Raw genomic sequence first — 12,730 nt, 5'->3', positions numbered from 1 at the left:
GGTCGTTGCGCCCGAGGTGGTGTGTGGGCACCGCGTTGCAGACGGGACACTGCACGCACACGACGCCCCCTCCAGGTGCACGCACGTAGGCCGGGCCGGGTGCACACCCGACGCCCTAGCAAGGTGCGCGCACCCGGGCAGGGCTCACACTTGGCGAACGGGGCGCACTTCGCGAGGGAGGGTGTGCACCTCGACGGGGGTGGGTGGCCGGGGTGGATTCGCACGTGGGTCGCGGTTTGCTAAGTACACACTGCGACAAGCTCATAACGGGTGCGATCATACCAGCATTAGTGCACCGGATCCCATCAGAACTCCGCAGTTAAGCGCGCTTGGGCCGGAGTAGTACTGGGATGGGTGACCTCCCGGGAAGTCCCGGTGTTGCACCCTTTTTTAGTTTTTCGCCGGGCGTCGCAATGCTATTTGAATAAACCTTTTGCCCGTTTGCGTTCTCGTCGGGGCCGGGCCGGGCCGGGGTGCGCTGCCCGCACTACCGCGCGCGCGGGGGGCGACACCGAGCGCGCACCCGAGGCACCCCGAGCACACAGGCCACGGTGCAACCCGGGCGTTGTGCGCGCACCCCGGTGCGCCCGAGGTGCTGCGCGCGCACCCAGGTGAAATCGGTGTGCACCTCGGCCAGTGCGCGCTCGGTCGAGTCGCGCACGTTGGCCAAGGTGCACGGTGATGTTTCTTACTCTAAGGTTCCGCACCAGACGCCCGGGACAGGTGAGCGAAGCTGGGCGGGGCCGGGTGCGCGGCCGGGGCAGGTGCACGCAGCTGGAGAGAGCTTTGGAGCACACTTCGGAGCGCACCAATGATGCGCTCCATTCAAAAGTTTCCTGAAAAGGCAAAAAAAGTTGAGATTATAGAATTTCCCACTTGAGAGATTGTAAAAAAAAAAAATTTAAAATGAAGGAAACGCGGGTGCCAAGGTGTGCGCAGCCCAGCCAAGGTGTGCGCACCAAGGCGCCCACCCTGGCGAAGGTGCACGCAAGGTGCGCACCCGAGGCAAACCGGACAATTAACCCAACTTTCGACTTCGCGCGCACCTTGGAGCGCACTTCGGAGCGCTCCTTGGTGCGCACCAATCTTGGGCACCTCGGAGTGCACCATGGCGCCCACCAAGGTGCGCACCCGGGGCAAACCGAGCTCCGACTTCGTGCGCACCTTGGAGCGCACGAAAGGTGCGCACCATGGCGCCCACCAAGGTGCGCAGCCCAGCCAAGGCGTGCGCATCAAGGTGCGCACCCTGGCGAAGGTGCGCACCCGGGGCAAACCGAGCTCCGACTTCGTGCGCACCTTGGAGCGCACAAAAGGTGCGCAACCCAGCCAAGGTGTGCGCACCCCGGTCAAACCGAGCTCCGAATCGTGCGCACCAGAGGTGCACGCCATCGTGCGCACCTTGGAGCACACTTCGGAGCCCTCCTTGGTGCGCGCCGATGTTGCGCACCTCGGAGCGCACCCGGGGAAAACAATGCAATTAACCCGACTTTCGACTTCGTGGGCACCTCGGAGCGCTCTCGGGTTCGCACCTCGGAGCACACCGAGGTGCGCACCTTTGATGCGCTGCCTTCACCAATTTCCAGAAAAGGCAAGAAAACATTGAGAAGGTGTGCGCACCGAGGTGCCCACCCTGGCGAAGGTGCACGCGAGGTGCGCACCCGGGGCAAACCGGGCTCCGACTTCGTGCACGCCGCACCTTGGAGCACACTTCGGAGCGCTCCTTGGTGCGCACCAGGGCGCGCAACCCAGCCGAGGTGCCCACCCCGGCGAAGGTGCACGCGAGGTGCGCACCCGGGGCAAACCGGGCTCCGACTTCGTGCACGCCATGGTGCCCACCGCGGCGAAGGTGCACGCGAGGTGCGCACCCGGGGCAAACCGGGCTCCGACTTCGTGCACGCCGCACCTTGGAGCACACTTCGGAGCGCTCCTTGGTGCGCACCATGGTGCCCACCAGGGCGCGCAACCCCGCCGAAGGTGCACGCGAGGTGCGCACCCGGGGCAAACCGGGCTCCGACTTCGTGCACGCCGCACCTTGGAGCACACTTCGGAGCGCTCCTTGGTGCGCACCATGGTGCCCACCAGGGCGCGCAACCCCGCCGAAGGTGCACGCGAGGTGCGCACCCGGGGCAAACCGGGCTCCGACTTCGTGCACGCCATGGTGCGCACCGCGGCGAAGGTGCGCACCCGGGGCAAACCGGGCTCCGACTTCGTGCACGCCGCACCTTGGAGCACACTTCGGAGCGCTCCTTGGTGCGCACCAGGGCGCGCAACCCAGCCGAGGTGCCCACCCCGGCGAAGGTGCACGCGAGGTGCGTACCCGGGGCAAACCGGGCTCCGACTTCGTGCACGCCGCACCTTGGAGCACACTTCGGAGCGCTCCTTGGTGCGCACCATGGTGCCCACCAGGCCGCGCAACCCAGCCAAGGTGTGCGCACCAAGGTGCACGCGAGGTGCGCACCCGGGGCAAACCGGGGTCCGACTTCGTGCACGCCGCACCTTGGAGCACACATCGGGGCGCTCCCGGGTTCGCACCGGCGTTGCGCACCGTGGTGGGCACCTCGGAGCACACCAAGGTGGGCAGCGAGGTGCGCACCTTTGATGCGATGCCTTCACTAATTTCCATAAAAGGCAAAAAAAAAACGAGATTTTAAAATTTCCGTTTTGAAAGATAGTGAGAAAAAGGGAATGCTGGTGCCATCTTGAGCCCGCCCTGGTGCGCAGCCCAGCCAAGGTGTGCGCACCAAGGTGCCCACCCTGGCGAAGGTGCGCGCCCGGGCAATTAATCCAACTTCCAACTTCGCGCGCGCCAGGGTGGGAGCGCACCCAACAACCGGGCCTGGGAAGAGCCAATGCGAGAAACCCCACCAAACGCTCTGACAAAAAAAGAGGGGGCGCTCCAGTAACCCCGCTTCGGAGCGCACCCTGGGCAAACCCAGCCAAGGTGCCCACCCCGGCCAAGGTGCAGGCGAGGTGCGCACCCGGGGCAAACCGGGCTCCGACAACGTGCACGCCGCACCTTGGAGCACACTTCGTAGCGCTCCCGGGTGCGCACCTCAGAGCACACCAAGGTGGGCAGCGAGGTGCGCACCTTTGATGCGCTGCCTTCACTAATTTCCAGAAAAGGCAAAAAAAAAAGGAGATTTTAAAATTTCCGTTTTGAAAGATAGTGAAAAAAACGGAACGCGCGTGCCATCTTGAGCCCGCCCTGGTGCGCAGCCCAGGTAAGGTGCCCACCCTGGCAAAGGTGCGCACCCGGGCAATTAACCCTACTTCCGACTTCGTGCGCGCCAGGGTGGCAACCGGGCCTCGGAAGAGCCAATGCGAGAAACCCCACCAAACGCTCCGACAAAAAAAGAGGCGGCGCTCCAATAACCCCGCTTCGGAGCGCAGCCGGGGCAAACCCAGCCAAGGTGCCCACCCCGACGAAGGTGCACGCGAGGTGCGCACCCGGGGCAAACCGGGCTCCGACAACGTGCACGCAGCACCTTGGAGCACACTTCGAAGCACTCCCGGGTGCCCACCGGCGTTGCGCACCGTGGTGGGCAGCGAGGTGCGCACCTTTGATGCGCTGCCTTCACTAATTTCCAGAAAAAGGCAAAAAAAAATGAGATTTTAAAATTTCCGTTTTGAAAGATAGTGAAAAAAAAGGAACGCGGGTGCCATCTTGAGCCCGCCCTGGTGCGCAGCCCAGGCAAGGCATGCGCACCAAGGTGCCCACCCGAGGTGCACACCCGGGGCAAACCGGGCTCCGACTTCGTGCAGGCCGCACCTTGGAGCACACTTCGGAGCGCTCCTTGGTGCGCACCATGGTGCCCACCAGGGCGCGCAACCCAGCCAAGGTCTGCACACCAAGGTGCCCACCCCGGCGAAGGTGCACGCGAGGTGCGCACCCGGGGCAAACCGGGCTCCGACTTCGTGCACGCCATGGTGCCCACCGCGGCGAAGGTGCACGCGAGGTGCGCACCCGGGGCAAACCGGGCTCCGACTTCGTGCACGCCGCACCTTGGAGCACACTTCGGAGCGCTCCTTGGTGCGCACCATGGTGCCCACCAGGGCGCGCAACCCAGCCAAGGTGTGCGCACCAAGGTGCACGCGAGGTGCGCACCCGGGGCAAACCGGGGTCCGACTTCGTGCACGCCGCACCTTGGAGCACACATCGGAGCGCTCCCAGGTTCGCACCAGCGTTGCGCACCTTTGATGCGCTGCCTTCACTAATTTCCAGAAAAGGCAAAAAAAAACGAGATTTTAAAATTCCGTTCTGAAAGATAGTGAAAAAAACGGAACGCGGGTGCCATCTTGAGCCCTTCCTGGTGCGCAGCCCAGGCAAGTTGTGCGCACCAAGGTGCCCACCCTGGCGGAGGTGCGCGCCCGGGGCAATCCGGGCTCCGACTTCGTGCACTGCATGGTGCCCACCAAGGCGCGCAACCCAGCCAAGGTGCCCACCGCAGCGAAGGTGCACGCGAGGTGCGCACCCGAGGTGCACACCCGGGGCAAACCGGGCTCCGACTTCGTGCACGCCGCACCTTGGAGCACACTTCAGAGCGCTCCTTGGTGCGCACCAGGGCGCGCAACCCAGCCGAGGTGCCCACCCCGGCGAAGGTGCACGCGAGGTGCGCACCCGGGGCAAACCGGGCTCCGACTTCGTGCACGCCATGGTGCCCACCGCGGCGAAGGTGCGCACCCGGGGCAAACCGGGCTCCGACTTCGTGCACGCCGCACCTTGGAGCACACTTCGGAGCGCTCCTTGGTGCGCACCATGGTGCCCACCAGGCCGCGCAACCCAGCCAAGGTGTGCGCACCAAGGTGCACGCGAGGTGCGCACCCGGGGCAAACCGGGGTCCGACTTCGTGCACGCCGCACCTTGGAGCACACATCGGGGCGCTCCCGGGTTCGCACCGGCGTTGCGCACCGTGGTGGGCACCTCGGAGCACACCAAGGTGGGCAGCGAGGTGCGCACCTTTGATGCGATGCCTTCACTAATTTCCATAAAAGGCAAAAAAAAAACGAGATTTTAAAATTTCCGTTTTGAAAGATAGTGAGAAAAAGGGAATGCTGGTGCCATCTTGAGCCCGCCCTGGTGCGCAGCCCAGCCAAGGTTTGCGCACCAAGGTGCCCACCCTGGCGAAGGTGCGCGCCCGGGCAATTAATCCAACTTCCAACTTCGCGCGCGCCAGGGTGGGAGCGCACCCAACAACCGGGCCTGGGAAGAGCCAATGCGAGAAACCCCACCAAACGCTCTGACAAAAAAAGAGGGGGCGCTCCAGTAACCCCGCTTCGGAGCGCACCCTGGGCAAACCCAGCCAAGGTGCCCACCCCGGCCAAGGTGCAGGCGAGGTGCGCACCCGGGGCAAACCGGGCTCCGACAACGTGCACGCCGCACCTTGGAGCACACTTCGTAGCGCTCCCGGGTGCGCACCTCAGAGCACACCAAGGTGGGCAGCGAGGTGCGCACCTTTGATGCGCTGCCTTCACTAATTTCCAGAAAAGGCAAAAAAAAAAGGAGATTTTAAAATTTCCGTTTTGAAAGATAGTGAAAAAAACGGAACGCGCGTGCCATCTTGAGCCCGCCCTAGTGCGCAGCCCAGGTAAGGTGCCACCCTGGCAAAGGTGCGCACCCGGGCAATTAACCCTACTTCCGACTTCGTGCGCGCCAGGGTGGCAACCGGGCCTCGGAAGAGCCAATGCGAGAAACCCCACCAAACGCTCCGACAAAAAAAGAGGCGGCGCTCCAATAACCCCGCTTCGGAGCGCAGCCGGGGCAAACCCAGCCAAGGTGCCCACCCCGACGAAGGTGCACGCGAGGTGCGCACCCGGGGCAAACCGGGCTCCGACAACGTGCACGCAGCACCTTGGAGCACACTTCGAAGCACTCCCGGGTGCCCACCGGCGTTGCGCACCGTGGTGGGCAGCGAGGTGCGCACCTTTGATGCGCTGCCTTCACTAATTTCCAGAAAAAGGCAAAAAAAAATGAGATTTTAAAATTTCCGTTTTGAAAGATAGTGAAAAAAAAGGAACGCGGGTGCCATCTTGAGCCCGCCCTGGTGCGCAGCCCAGGCAAGGCATGCGCACCAAGGTGCCCACCCGAGGTGCACACCCGGGGCAAACCGGGCTCCGACTTCGTGCAGGCCGCACCTTGGAGCACACTTCGGAGCGCTCCTTGGTGCGCACCATGGTGCCCACCAGGGCGCGCAACCCAGCCAAGGTCTGCACACCAAGGTGCCCACCCCGGCGAAGGTGCACGCGAGGTGCGCACCCGGGGCAAACCGGGCTCCGACTTCGTGCACGCCATGGTGCCCACCGCGGCGAAGGTGCACGCGAGGTGCGCACCCGGGGCAAACCGGGCTCCGACTTCGTGCACGCCGCACCTTGGAGCACACTTCGGAGCGCTCCTTGGTGCGCACCATGGTGCCCACCAGGGCGCGCAACCCAGCCAAGGTGTGCGCACCAAGGTGCACGCGAGGTGCGCACCCGGGGCAAACCGGGGTCCGACTTCGTGCACGCCGCACCTTGGAGCACACATCGGAGCGCTCCCAGGTTCGCACCAGCGTTGCGCACCTTTGATGCGCTGCCTTCACTAATTTCCAGAAAAGGCAAAAAAAAACGAGATTTTAAAATTTCCGTTCTGAAAGATAGTGAAAAAAACGGAACGCGGGTGCCATCTTGAGCCCTTCCTGGTGCGCAGCCCAGGCAAGTTGTGCGCACCAAGGTGCCCACCCTGGCGGAGGTGCGCGCCCGGGGCAATCCGGGCTCCGACTTCGTGCACTGCATGGTGCCCACCAAGGCGCGCAACCCAGCCAAGGTGCCCACCGCAGCGAAGGTGCACGCGAGGTGCGCACCCGAGGTGCACACCCGGGGCAAACCGGGCTCCGACTTCGTGCACGCCGCACCTTGGAGCACACTTCAGAGCGCTCCTTGGTGCGCACCAGGGCGCGCAACCCAGCCGAGGTGCCCACCCCGGCGAAGGTGCACGCGAGGTGCGCACCCGGGGCAAACCGGGCTCCGACTTCGTGCACGCCATGGTGCCCACCGCGGCGAAGGTGCGCACCCGGGGCAAACCGGGCTCCGACTTCGTGCACGCCGCACCTTGGAGCACACTTCGGAGCGCTCCTTGGTGCGCACCATGGTGCCCACCAGGCCGCGCAACCCAGCCAAGGTGTGCGCACCAAGGTGCACGCGAGGTGCGCACCCGGGGCAAACCGGGGTCCGACTTCGTGCACGCCGCACCTTGGAGCACACATCGGGGCGCTCCCGGGTTCGCACCGGCGTTGCGCACCGTGGTGGGCACCTCGGAGCACACCAAGGTGGGCAGCGAGGTGCGCACCTTTGATGCGATGCCTTCACTAATTTCCATAAAAGGCAAAAAAAAAACGAGATTTTAAAATTTCCGTTTTGAAAGATAGTGAGAAAAAGGGAATGCTGGTGCCATCTTGAGCCCGCCCTGGTGCGCAGCCCAGCCAAGGTTTGCGCACCAAGGTGCCCACCCTGGCGAAGGTGCGCGCCCGGGCAATTAACCCAACTTCCAACTTCGCGCGCGCCAGGGTGGGAGCGCACCCAACAACCGGGCCTGGGAAGAGCCAATGCGAGAAACCCCACCAAACTCTCTGACAAAAAAAGAGGGGGCGCTCCAGTAACCCCGCTTCGGAGCGCACCCTGGGCAAACCCAGCCAAGGTGCCCACCCCGCCCAAGGTGCAGGCGAGGTGCGCACCCGGGGCAAACCGGGCTCCGACAACGTGCACGCCGCACCTTGGAGCACACTTCGTAGCGCTCCCGGGTGCGCACCTCAGAGCACACCAAGGTGGGCAGCGAGGTGCGCACCTTTGATGCGCTGCCTTCACTAATTTCCAGAAAAGGCAAAAAAAAAAGGAGATTTTAAAATTTCCGTTTTGAAAGATAGTGAAAAAAACGGAACGCGCGTGCCATCTTGAGCCCGCCCTGGTGCGCAGCCCAGGTAAGGTGCCACCCTGGCAAAGGTGCGCACCCGGGCAATTAACCCTACTTCCGACTTCGTGCGCGCCAGGGTGGCAACCGGGCCTCGGAAGAGCCAATGCGAGAAACCCCACCAAACGCTCCGACAAAAAAAGAGGCGGCGCTCCAATAACCCCGCTTCGGAGCGCAGCCGGGGCAAACCAAGCCAAGGTGCCCACCCCGACGAAGGTGCACGCGAGGTGCGCACCCGGGGCAAACCGGGCTCCGACAACGTGCACGCAGCACCTTGGAGCACACTTCGAAGCACTCCCGGGTGCCCACCGGCGTTGCGCACCGTGGTGGGCAGCGAGGTGCGCACATTTGATGCGCTGCCTTCACTAATTTCCAGAAAAAGGCAAAAAAAAATGAGATTTTAAAATTTCCGTTTTGAAAGATAGTGAAAAAAAAGGAACGCGGGTGCCATCTTGAGCCCGCCCTGGTGCGCAGCCCAGGCAAGGCATGCGCACCAAGGTGCCCACCCGAGGTGCACACCCGGGGCAAACCGGGCTCCGACTTCGTGCAGGCCGCACCTTGGAGCACACTTCGGAGCGCTCCTTGGTGCGCACCATGGTGCCCACCAGGGCGCACCCGAGGCAAACCGGGCTCCGACTTCGTGCACGCCGCACCTTGGAGCACACATCGGAGCGCTCCCAGGTTCGCACCAGCGTTGCGCACCTTTGATGCGCTGCCTTCACTAATTTCCAGAAAAGGCAAAAAAAAACGATATTTTAAAATTTCCGTTCTGAAAGATAGTGAAAAAAACGGAACGCGGGTGCCATCTTGAGCCCTTCCTGATGCGCAGCCCAGGCAAGTTGTGCGCACCAAGGTGCCCACCCTGGCGGAGGTGCGCGCCCGGGGCAAACCGGGCTCCGACTTCGTGCACTGCATGGTGCCCACCAAGGCGCGCAACCCAGCCAAGGTGCCCACCGCAGCGAAGGTGCACGCGAGGTGCGCACCCGAGGTGCACACCCGGGGCAAACCGGGCTCCGACTTCGTGCACGCCGCACCTTGGAGCACACTTCAGAGCGCTCCTTGGTACGCACCAGGGCGCGCAACCCAGCCAAGGTGCTCACCCCGGCGAAGGTGCACGCGAGGTGCGCACCCGGGGCAAACCGGGCTCGGACTTCGTGCACGCCGCACCTTGGAGCACACATCGGAGCGCTCCCGGGTTCGCACCAGCATTGCGCACCTTTGATGCGCTGCCTTCACTAATTTCCAGAAAAGGCAAAAAAAAGAAAAAAATGAGATTTTAAAATTTCCGTTTTGAAAGATAGTGAAAAAAACGGAACGCGGGTGCCATCTTGAGCCCGCCCTGGTGTGCAGCCCAGGCAAGTTGTGCGCACCAAGGCACCCACCCTGGCCAAGGTGGGTCACGGGGTGGGTCCTAGGGTGGGTAACGGGGTGGGTACTAAGGTGCGTGCCAAGGTGGGTCATAGGGTGGGTGCCAAGGTGGGCACCAGGGTGGGTGTGCACCAACCCTAGCCAGGGTAGGTCACGGGGTGGTTGTCGGGGTGGGCGTCAAGGAGCCAAGGTGGGTGGCAAGTAGCCAAGTTGCGTGCCAAGGTGGGTGTCGGGGTGGGTGCCAAGGATCCAAGGTGGGTGCCAAGGAACCAAGGTGGGTGTCTGGGTGGGTGCCGAGGTGGGAGCCAGGGTGGGTCCCAAGGTGAGTGCAAAGGTGGGTGCCAGGGTCAAGGTGAGTGCCAATGTGGGTTCCAAGGTGCCAGGGTCAGGGTGAGTGCCAATGTGGGTTCAAAGGTGCTAAGTTGGGTGCGAGGTTGGGTGCGAGGGTGGGTGGGTGCCAAGGTGTGCTAGGTGGAAGCCCGGGTGGGTCGGCATCCCATGGGTGTCGAGTTGGGTGCCTGATGGGTGCTTCTTGTCAAGTTTTAGTCGTCGGGACTCATTTCGAGCCTTAGAGGTCGTTTCTTGTCCGGTTGCCCTGTCTTCGACCTGGGAACCCAATTTTGGTCCTCGGGTCCCATTTTTTTTTGTCTCGCATCCCACTTTTGGCCTGTGGCCTTTTCGGGGTCGATTCTCGTTTTGGGCATCAGAGCATGTTTCTTCTCCTAAAACCCAATATTTGTTTATTAAGTCTCGGAACACATTTTTGTTCTCGTGGACCCATCATGGGTCTTGGAACGCATTTGTGGTCCTTGGGTCCCATTTTGCATCCCGAAACTTGTGTTTTGGTGCTTGATCCCTATTTTGGGTGCCCACCTTGCACCAAGTGCGCACCCGGGGCAAACCGAGCGCCTTGGTGCACCGGGGCAAGATCGAGCGTGCACCCGAGGCGCCCCGAACATGCACCAAGGTGCACTCGGCCCACATGTGAGCGCAGGTCGTTGCGCCCGAGGTGGTGTGTGGGCACCGCGTTGCAGACGGGACACTGCACGCACACGACGCCCCCTACAGGTGCACGCACGTAGGCCGGGCCGGGTGCACACCCGACGCCCTAGCAAGGTGCGCGCACCCGGGCAGGGCTCACACTTGGCGAACGGGGCGCACTTCGCGAGGGAGGGTGTGCACCTCGACGGGGGTGGGTGGCCGGGGTGGATTCGCACGTGGGTCGCGGTTTGCTAAGTACACACTGCGACAAGCTCATAACGGGTGCGATCATACCAGCGTTAGTGCACCGGATCCCATCAGAACTCCGCAGTTAAGCGCGCTTGGGCCGGAGTAGTACTGGGATGGGTGACCTCCCGGGAAGTCCCGGTGTTGCACCCTTTTTTAGTTTTTCGCCGGGCATCGCAATGCTATTTGAATAAACCTTTTGCCCGTTTGCGTTCTCGTCGGGGCCGGGCCGGGCCGGGGTGCGCTGCCCGCACTACCGCGCGCGCGGGGGCGACACCGAGCGCGCACCCGAGGCGCCCCGAGCACACAGGCCACGGTGCAACCCGGGCGTTGTGCGCGCACCCCGGTGCGCCCGAGGTGCTGCGCGCGCACCCAGGTGAAATCGGTGTGCACCTCGGCCAGTGCGCGCTCGGTCGAGTCGCGCACGTTGGCCAAGGTGCACGGTGATGTTTCTTACTCTAAGGTTCCGCACCAGACGCCCGGGACAGGTGAGCGAAGCTGGGCGGGGCCGGGTGCGCGGCCGGGGCAGGTGCACGCAGCTGGAGAGAGCTTTGGAGCACACTTCGGAGCGCACCAATGATGCGCTCCATTCAAAAGTTTCCTGAAAAGGCAAAAAAAGTTGAGATTATAGAATTTCCCACTTGAGAGATTGTAAAAAAAAAAAATTTAAAATGAAGGAAACGCGGGTGCCAAGGTGTGCGCAGCCCAGCCAAGGTGTGCGCACCAAGGCGCCCACCCTGGCGAAGGTGCACGCAAGGTGCGCACCCGAGGCAAACCGGACAATTAACCCAACTTTCGACTTCGCGCGCACCTTGGAGCGCACTTCGGAGCGCTCCTTGGTGCGCACCAATCTTGGGCACCTCGGAGTGCACCATGGCGCCCACCAAGGTGCGCACCCGGGGCAAACCGAGCTCCGACTTCGTGCGCACCTTGGAGCGCACGAAAGGTGCGCACCATGGCGCCCACCAAGGTGCGCAGCCCAGCCAAGGCGTGCGCATCAAGGTGCGCACCCTGGCGAAGGTGCGCACCCGGGGCAAACCGAGCTCCGACTTCGTGCGCACCTTGGAGCGCACAAAAGGTGCGCAACCCAGCCAAGGTGTGCGCACCCCGGTCAAACCGAGCTCCGAATCGTGCGCACCAGAGGTGCACGCCATCGTGCGCACCTTGGAGCACACTTCGGAGCCCTCCTTGGTGCGCGCCGATGTTGCGCACCTCGGAGCGCACCCGGGGAAAACAATGCAATTAACCCGACTTTCGACTTCGTGGGCACCTCGGAGCGCTCTCGGGTTCGCACCTCGGAGCACACCGAGGTGCGCACCTTTGATGCGCTGCCTTCACCAATTTCCAGAAAAGGCAAGAAAACATTGAGAAGGTGTGCGCACCGAGGTGCCCACCCTGGCGAAGGTGCACGCGAGGTGCGCACCCGGGGCAAACCGGGCTCCGACTTCGTGCACGCCGCACCTTGGAGCACACTTCGGAGCGCTCCTTGGTGCGCACCAGGGCGCGCAACCCAGCCGAGGTGCCCACCCCGGCGAAGGTGCACGCGAGGTGCGCACCCGGGGCAAACCGGGCTCCGACTTCGTGCACGCCATGGTGCCCACCGCGGCGAAGGTGCACGCGAGGTGCGCACCCGGGGCAAACCGGGCTCCGACTTCGTGCACGCCGCACCTTGGAGCACACTTCGGAGCGCTCCTTGGTGCGCACCATGGTGCCCACCAGGGCGCGCAACCCCGCCGAAGGTGCACGCGAGGTGCGCACCCGGGGCAAACCGGGCTCCGACTTCGTGCACGCCGCACCTTGGAGCACACTTCGGAGCGCTCCTTGGTGCGCACCATGGTGCCCACCAGGGCGCGCAACCCCGCCGAAGGTGCACGCGAGGTGCGCACCCGGGGCAAACCGGGCTCCGACTTCGTGCACGCCGCACCTTGGAGCACACTTCGGAGCGCTCCTTGGTGCGCACCAGGGCGCGCAACCCAGCCGAGGTGCCCACCCCGGCGAAGGTGCACGCGAGGTGCGTACCCGGGGCAAACCGGGCTCCGACTTCGTGCACGCCGCACCTTGGAGCACACTTCGGAGCGCTCCTTGGTGCGCACCATGGTGCCCACCAGGCCGCGCAACCCAGCCAAGGTGTGCGCACCAAGGTGCACGCGAGGTGCGCACCCGGGGCAAACCGGGGTCCGACTTCGTGCACGCCGC

The 12,730-nt window shown here is 63.6% G+C and overlaps 2 non-coding genes across 2 annotated transcripts; both read left to right on the top strand.

Moving 5' to 3' along the window:
• Window positions 1-268: 268 nt before the first annotated feature.
• LOC131866828 (5S ribosomal RNA) lies at window positions 269-387 on the top strand. The gene has a single exon (XR_009365427.1). It is a non-coding gene; the product is annotated as a 5S ribosomal RNA (ribosomal RNA).
• A 10,181-nt stretch (window positions 388-10,568) lies between these two features.
• Window positions 10,569-10,687, top strand: LOC131866841 (5S ribosomal RNA). The gene has a single exon (XR_009365440.1). It is a non-coding gene; the product is annotated as a 5S ribosomal RNA (ribosomal RNA).
• Window positions 10,688-12,730: the final 2,043 nt, after the last annotated feature.

The sequence above is a fragment of the Cryptomeria japonica genome, unplaced genomic scaffold (assembly GCF_030272615.1).
Source record: "Cryptomeria japonica unplaced genomic scaffold, Sugi_1.0 HiC_scaffold_155, whole genome shotgun sequence".
NCBI classification, from domain to species: Eukaryota; Viridiplantae; Streptophyta; class Pinopsida; order Cupressales; family Cupressaceae; genus Cryptomeria; species Cryptomeria japonica.
This window is presented reverse-complemented; position numbering and strand designations above follow the sequence as displayed.